The 8,468-nt window shown below is 38.5% G+C and overlaps 1 pseudogene; it reads right to left on the reverse strand.

The window, feature by feature from the left end:
- Nucleotides 1–874: 874 nt before the first annotated feature.
- Nucleotides 875–7,379, reverse strand: LOC137030210 (macrophage mannose receptor 1-like; annotated as a pseudogene).
- Nucleotides 7,380–8,468: the final 1,089 nt, after the last annotated feature.

The raw sequence follows: 8,468 nt of genomic DNA on the forward strand, positions 1-8,468 counted from the left end.
GAAGGCTCACAAAAGCCTCCATAGATACCAGAAAGAAATGGCAAGATTTGCTACCCATGGTGTTGACAGAAATAAGAATGACTCCATCTTCCACTACTAAATTATCGCTGTTTGAAATACTAATGGGTAGGCCTTTCCTGACACCATGGGTCAAAGGCCACGCAGGCATTACTTCCCTAGGTGATCTGGAGCTGATACAGGAGGACTACGTAACTTCCCTCATCAAGAAACTGAATTCTGTATATGCTGATGTTTTTCTGTGTCTTCCTCTCCCCTAAGAAAAGCCTACTTACCCCTTTGTTCCAGGACAGAGTATGCTGATCAAAAGCCTGAAACTGACAAAGGTGGGAGAACCGAAGTATCTTGGACCAGCTACAATGATCGCCGAAACGAGGACAGGAGTTCTGCCAGATTACTAACCACAGTGGATACACGCTTGGAGAATAAAGCACTGTCCTACAGGAGAGCAGGCAAGCTCCAATTCAGAATAGAATCTCAAATGGGGATTCACCTTACTGCATAACAGGGAGGAGCAAAACACTGATTAAGCTGAGGAAGGAACTACCTCTAATAGTGAGGTGGGGGTTATCCAAAGCCAGAAGATAGATGGCCCATTGAGCCAAACAGTGTTAACTCCTTACACACCTCTGTATGCACTAAGGGCCAAATTTTATTAATGAATATACCACCTCTAGAGTTTTACAGTGTTCAGTTGCAGAAGCTGTGTCTGTCTAGTCATTGGTACCCGGGTATACCTGCTTTTCTGTGCTAGATCGCTCAACCTGAAAAGATTTTCTCAAAATACTTGATCTCCAAATTATTTTATCTGACACTAATCGAGAGGTTTAAGCTGGCTCGAGAGGTGTGAATGTGTTCAGGGGAGACTGAAACTGAATGGGACACTTAGCACCACAAACACAATATCGACAATACCCTTGAATAGATGACAATAAACATCAGTTAACATTTTAGAGTCCTTTTCTAAATACAAGGCCAACTTCCACTTTTATTTTCATAAATATATTTAATAAAAATAAATTTCTAATAACTTTTCAAAATTTCAAAGCTATTTTAAACTATTTTCTTCTTTGTGACAATAATTAATTATGAGTTTACCATAAACTGCAAAGTGTCTGCTTTCAAATAGAGACCTTACTTATGCTTTTAGTGCAAAGGGTTCATGAACTGTATCTATGTTTTTAGTTTGGGTATGTCATTTTTTGGAGGATTTTCCAAAAAGCGGGGGTGGCTAACAGGTTAAGAGTCACTGAAGTTACCATACGAAGGTGTATGTTAAAGGGTTAGTTCACTAACCAAAAATGTTAATTAATTACTCATCGTCATGCCGTTCCACACCCGTAAGACCTTCGTTCATCTTCAGTGAACAGTTAATATATAATATTGTAGAATGTAGGATTGTGTAACAATGACATTTGCTCCTATCAAGATCCATTAATTTACTAAAAACATATTTAAATCGGTTTATGTGAGTACAGTGGTTCAATATTAATATTATAAAGTGCCAAGAATATTATTGGTGTGCCAAAAACAAAATAACGACTTATTTAGTGATGGCCGAATTCAAAAATACTGCTTCAGGAAGCTTCAGAGCACAATGAATCAGTGTATCGGAATCATGATCTCAGATCACATGTCAAACTGCCAACAGCTGAAATCATGTGACTTTAGCGATCTGAATCATGATTCGATACACTGATTCATTGTGCAACTACTGAAGCTTCCTGAAGCAGTGTTTTGAATTCGGCCATCACTAAATAAGTCGTTATTTTTGGTGCACCAAAAAGTTCAGTTCAGCTATATAGTCAGTATCTATATCCATATCATCATTTTCTATTATTAAAATTGTATATATATTTGTGTTTTATAAACATCACAACATATGAATGCTGTTTGTAAAGAAGTTTATTTGAGCTGGTGTTGTTGAATTACAGGTTACAAGAAACTTTATACTCAACTTTTTAGTTTTTCTTTAAGAATAAACCATATTTCTCATTTTCACTAAGACATATAGATGCTCACAATCATGTTAAACAAGTAATTTGTAAAGATATGACTAGAAACAGGAGCAGAAGAAAGTATCCACACCACCAGAATCCCAAAATCCCATGAAATCAACTGATGTGATTGTGCTTTACTTTGATTTTCTTTTAAATGAGTCAATATGCTGTGTTAAAAATATTGAGCCATTTTTCCAGAAGAGAATGACTGCAATTTCCAAATGTTTCTAAAAGCCACAGATGAAAACTCATTTTGATTTCATGGGGTCTTTAAAAACATATATAGTGCACACTGGTATTTTATACTCTTAAATTAATTTTACTGTACTGATATAAACACATTATCTGATGAAAAACTGAACAAAAAAGAAATTGCGAATTAAAAGAAAAAAAAGATAGAACAAGGCAAAAAGAAAGTGAAAGAACAGCACAAACGAATCCTTCACTCTCTTCATTTCTGCTGCAGATGAAGTTGAGTCTGTCAGTCTCAGGACGGCTGATCCAGCGCTGATCTCCTCCAGGAACTGAACTGCTCCAGATCTCACTGCAGAATCACAGTTCTCTGAATCATCAATCGCCCAGTTCTGATAGCACACGGTCTGTCCGCTCACCCAGAACCAGAGGCCCACAGTGCAGGAGTGACGCAAACCCAACCACACCGCCCCAGTAGACGCCCATTTAACCACATTCATCACATCACGCCTGAATCTCTTCTGAATGAACCGAGACCAGCAGATCCACATGATTCTGTCTGCAGTATCTCAGAGCTTCCTAGACCACGCCATCTTCTGTTTGATCAGAATCAGTTTTTCTGGACACAAAACAAACCACAAGCAGAAACTAGAGAGAGACTGATCAAAAACAACATGCAGAACAAACACTGTGGAGGAATTTGTCATGTCAGACATAAAGAGATCGGAAAATTAATCCATATGAATCAAGCAGTTTAGTCCAAATTTTCTGAAGACCGAATCAATCAAATTTATTATCCAGACGCCAAAAAAAGTGCAAGTGCAGAGTGTACAGCATTGTCTTGCACTTTTTGTGGCCTCTGGATAATAAATTCATTGGAACTTTTGACTTCATTCTCGTGTGCGGATCTTTCATTTTTTTGATCTTTGAGCATTTTGTCATCAAAAATATCTTCATTTATCTTCTGAAGATGAATAAAAGTCTTACAGGTTTGGAACGACATGAGGGTGAGTAATTAATGACAGAAATTATATTTTGGGGTGAACTAACCCTTTAAGATATCTGGAGGTGATGGATGGATTGTGTGTGTTTGTGAGGATCTGCTCACCTTCATGACACACAAAAGGATATTGTTCACTGCAAGGGACGGTCATTCCAATCTTCTCAGAGCGTCATTACTAGTGATCGCTACACAGTTGTCATTTTCAATTCCAGGTTCACCAGACCTCTAGTATCTGAATAAGGAGTCACTCTGATCTGACCACTGCCATGAGACTCTGAACAGACCGATCCAGACATCACCAGATATGTGATTATCATTGATGAACTTCTGAAGCTGTTGATTCTCATTCTGGTTCCTCACACTGACCAGATCAATGTGATTCTGTCTGCAGTAACTCTGAGTCGTCTTCTCCAGTTCTTCGTCTGATTGACAAAAGACGAGTCTCCTGTGTTTACGCTTTAAGAACAAAGATAAAAAATAATGAACATAAAAAAAACGTATTCTTTATTCTTATGCTGCTTTTTAGTGGATTGACAGAGACTACTTAAAAGAAAATATTTGCAAACAGTTATTACAATAATTTTACACATAGCCTAAAAATGTGCACATTTAAAACATTTACACATTTGTCTACAAAACTTCTGAATTTATATATTTTTCTCACTTTAGATGTACAGAGCCCCTAAAGGGACATGGTGGTGGAAATAAATTAGGATGGGAGGAAAAAATATTTTTCAAATCTTTCGCGTCTTCTGACAAAACCTGTTGTGAGTTCAGACAAACACTTCCTGTTCAATTTCCCTCAGGCAGTGGTTCAGACAGCTCTGTGTCTATGTGTGTCAGGTTTTGTCAGAGAACACAAAAGATTTGAAAAATATTTTTTCCTCCCATCCCAATTTTTTTCCGTCCCTTTAGGGGCTCTGTACAAAATAAAATAAATCTTTTAGGGCAACATAGCCTACCTAAAAAATAAATAAATAAATAATAAAAAAAATAATAAAAAAATAATAATAATTTTGATAAATGCATATGCACCTGCATCACTCGTCATCAGAGCGTTTCATAAGGTTATACAGAGTTAGACAGACTTCAGTCACCGAGAGCCAAAAACAAACAGCGGCGCCTTTAACAGTTCCTCCTGAACCAAAACAATGAGCTCCTGCTGCACGTTCACTCCATGAGTAACTATAATTATGAGATGGAAACCCGTGAGGCTCTACCTGGAGCGTTTCTATTTCAACACAATCCCACACCAAAATAAATCTGCAGCAGTCAGGTGGAACAAGTAAAGCTCTGTAAGTTGTTTGTGTTCATTATTATTGTAATGTTCTGTGCTTTGAGCAATAACATTTCTAGCTGGGAGTGATCTCACATTGTGACCACAGTATGAGCACACAGTGAGAGCGCTGTGAGGTTACACTTTTACATCACTGAGAGACAAACTGTTGACTGGGTATGAGATGTTACTGGTGCTGACCCTTTGTGATGAAGATATTAAACATTAAGGCTGTCAGTTGGAAGCGTGTTTTTCTAATCAGAAGTAAATGTTCTGGAGTCGTTATATTTGGTATATGGTGCATCTATAAATTAATGGTTGTAATTTTAAAAAGTTGAACTCACTTGTTGTTGCAGATGAAAGTCTGGCTGTTGCTACATGACACATCACTCCATTGTCCATTCTTCATCACAGCACACTCCTCATCTCTGCCATCTGGTTGTCCAGTAGACCAGTTCAGATAGAGCGCAGGTTCACCTGAAGACCACTGCCATTCATCAACACTCGTCTTCTTCAGACCCAATCCAGACATAGTTATTAGGATTAGCACTCACTCTCTTCACCTCGTTCATGTCGTTCATGTCGTCAACGGTGGCCAGATCCTGTGTATTTCTCTCTGCAGTATCTCTGGAGCTTCCAGTCCAGTTCTTCGCCTCACGTATAAAGTAATACTGATCATGCTGAACACATTCAGATACAGAGCAGAGAGCTGTGAAAGAGAGGGTTTGATTTAATGCTTTTTTCATAACAGAGTCAAACCTGATGAAACTATAAACCATCAATAAAACAACAAACACACACTCACCAATGAGAAGAAGAATGAAATATAGAGTTTGCTCCACATTTCTGAGGAAGAAACACATTGAAAAACTCAGATAATCCCATATTCATCTTGGAGTAAAACATGATCATGGGTCATTTAAAAAAACAGCAGAAAAACAGTAAATTCACAATCATTCAGACAATATTAAGATCTCAAAGTCTAGTTGTAAGTTTGAAGAATGAACATGTGAGTTGTTCTTACTTTAGAGGTCGTGTGTTTCTGTCCTTGAGTCTGATGTTTCTGTCTGCAGCTTTAAACAGTGTGATCATTATATCTGCTCTCATCCCTCTCATTTCATTTCACATCATTTGTTTATTACTCAAAACCCCCATATCATATTCACATTCCTCTATATTTGTATGTTTGTTCACCTCTGTCCCTTTATTTGCATGTGTTGACGTCTGTGTCAGTCAGTATTAGTCTATATTAATATGGACCTCAATCAAACAATTATATGAACATTTTATATTTTTAACACATTATACTTTTAGGATCACTGTGAGATAAATTGTTGTATGAGCGCAGGATCACCTGAAGACACAATTTATATTTTAACATTCACAAATAAATTCAGCTGCTTTAATGATATTGCTGGACTGAATAACTCGTGTTTCTTCTCTCTCATCTTCATGTACCAAGGACTCCATCCACACACTCTTGCTGTTTACTGTTTCATTTCTAAAACATGAACACATTTGCATGTAAACACATCCTCATCACTCCTTTGCTTATGTCCACATTTAGACATTCAGGGTGAACAATATTTACATCTCTGACAGTGAAACAGAGAAGAATAAACAGTGAGTGTTATTGTTCTAGTCATATTTCATCCAGTCTTATTCATCTGTTAGTTTTATTTCTTCCAACATCAGGAAAGTTACTCTATAACTGTGTCTCCGTTTCAGAGCTGCTCCTCGAAGTCCACGGAAGCTTGGAAGAGAGTGTTGTTAAATGAGACAGCTTTTATCCTATGGATGATTTCCTGTTTGCATCCCCAGCTGTTTGTTTGTAAGAAAATGGCAGGTGATGTATCTCAAACTGAGATAAGACCATAGCCAAGGTAAAATAAGTCTGGCTTCGAAAATGTGTAATGTTTATTTATGTAGTTATCAACAAGTTAACCTAGATTATTTCTCATTATATTTAACTGTCAGACAATATCATAATAATCTCAAATAAGCAGTGGTGGAATATCTCTCTCCCGTCATCTCATGCATTCAGACAAACCACAGCTGCAGCAGTGCGTTCCCATTCATGAATAAAGGCAGGCCTGCAAGTATCAGTATTAATAGATGTATGTGAGAAAAGAAAAAAGAAAAATATTCTTCCTATATTTTTTTTTTAAATCAGTGTAAGCATCTTTCTTTGTTGCCATGAATCATACAGTAAGCTCCACAGTTCAGCTCTCTGTATTAGTTTTATTAAAGTGTTAGTTCACCCAAACTATGGGTCGTTCCACACCCGTAAGACCAACCTTCGATCATCTTCTCGTGAACACAAATTAAGATATTTTTTGATGAAATCTAAGAGGTATATGATTCGTCCATAGACAGCAATATAATCAACACTTTCAAGGTCCAGAATGGTACTAAAGACATCGACTTTAACGACTTTATTCAGCAATCTCTTATCATCTTCTGTGTCATTCTCATGCGCTGTTTACGTTCCAGCACTTCCAGGTTACGTCCTTGAACACCGGCTCAGTATTGTCTGGGAGGCTGATCACATGAGCAGCATGATGTATTTGTGTGATGCTGACGCAGGAGCCGGCCAATAATGGAGTCTGTGTTTTGATGTAGAAATGGGAACATTTGTCAATGTATGCTTTAGAGAGGATGAAGAAAGCCTTTTTCTCTTTGTTCTGTGCTTTTTGTACATGAGGCCAGAGCAGTGCACGGGACGCTTTTTCTAGCATAGTTTGTGTTCTTTGAGGTAGTCGCTATTTTTTTGCACTTTTCCCAGATGAAGTTTCTCACCCAACGCAGCACAAAAAGGATGATAATGGCCCTCACTCGACCCAACACCGGCCTGCACAATCTGTTGAGCTTCATCCACCGCCTCACTCATCTCCAAGCTCAGGTAACACTCCCCTGCATATCTCCATCACCTTGACCTTGACATTTTCTGTTTCTGGAACTTCTGGAGACACCACCTCCACATTTGTAGTGCTCTGCTTCAATTATTGTGTTTTCCAACTTGAGATATAATTGTTGCTTGTTCAGTAACTTTGGCTTTTAGTTCGACTTTTAGATTTCTGCAAATCCAGGAATTTCTGCGTTGCCAAAAGGAGGGATGATTTCAGCTCTTCAATGGTGTTTGAATTTGTCTTGATCATTTCTTCAAGGGAGTCAGATCTCATGTTGAGGGCAGTGATGATGTTCTCCTTTGAAGCTCATGTAACGAGAGATCAACTTTAGATTTATTTGACGCTGGGATATTTGTCGGTGTTCCCGGGAGAGTTGTAAACAGTCCGCCAACATTGATCTGTGTTCTGTTAAGATATAAAGGAGTGTGCATGAGTATGTTATCTTTCCTTTAAAGCCGTTTCATTTGCAAAAGTGTAATTAACCGAGAGAATGCAGTGTGACGTTTTATGTTGGTGTGAAAGTTGGCCTTTGAAGTGTGACTGATCATTTCTTTTCTGTGTTTGAATGTTTGGTGCAGGAGCAGGTTTGATTACACAAGACTGATTATATATGTGGCAGGTCTAGTAAAGATCAATGTTGCTCATTGATCATCCTAGACGGCGGGCAGCAGAAGTGTAAACTGGTTGTTTAGATGGAATGATCTCACAAATCACCGCCCCTTTCTTCCGGTCAAATTAATCGGCATTCAGTACGGCAAGCTGGATGAAACCCTGTATCTGGCATTGGGTTGAGGTTGCTCCTCTGCAGTTCAGAGGTTTGGGTGATTCAGGCATGGCCTGTACAAGTGGGTTTATTCCTCCAATGTTCAGATTGCCTTCAGATAGACTGGACGAGCCCTCAGCCTCTCAGCATGCGTCTGCCTGATTGTCTGGAAACCAAAACATCGCACTTGTAAGATGCTTTAAGCACAGACCGGTTGCGTGCTCATGCGGACGATTAGCTCGGTGTCGTTGGGCTGTGTGGGACTATCGTCCAGGGACGCTGTTGTTTTGCTTTGTTATTGAAGTTT

The sequence above is a fragment of the Chanodichthys erythropterus genome, chromosome 11, assembly GCF_024489055.1.
Source record: "Chanodichthys erythropterus isolate Z2021 chromosome 11, ASM2448905v1, whole genome shotgun sequence".
In the NCBI taxonomy this organism is placed as follows: Eukaryota; Metazoa; Chordata; class Actinopteri; order Cypriniformes; family Xenocyprididae; genus Chanodichthys; species Chanodichthys erythropterus.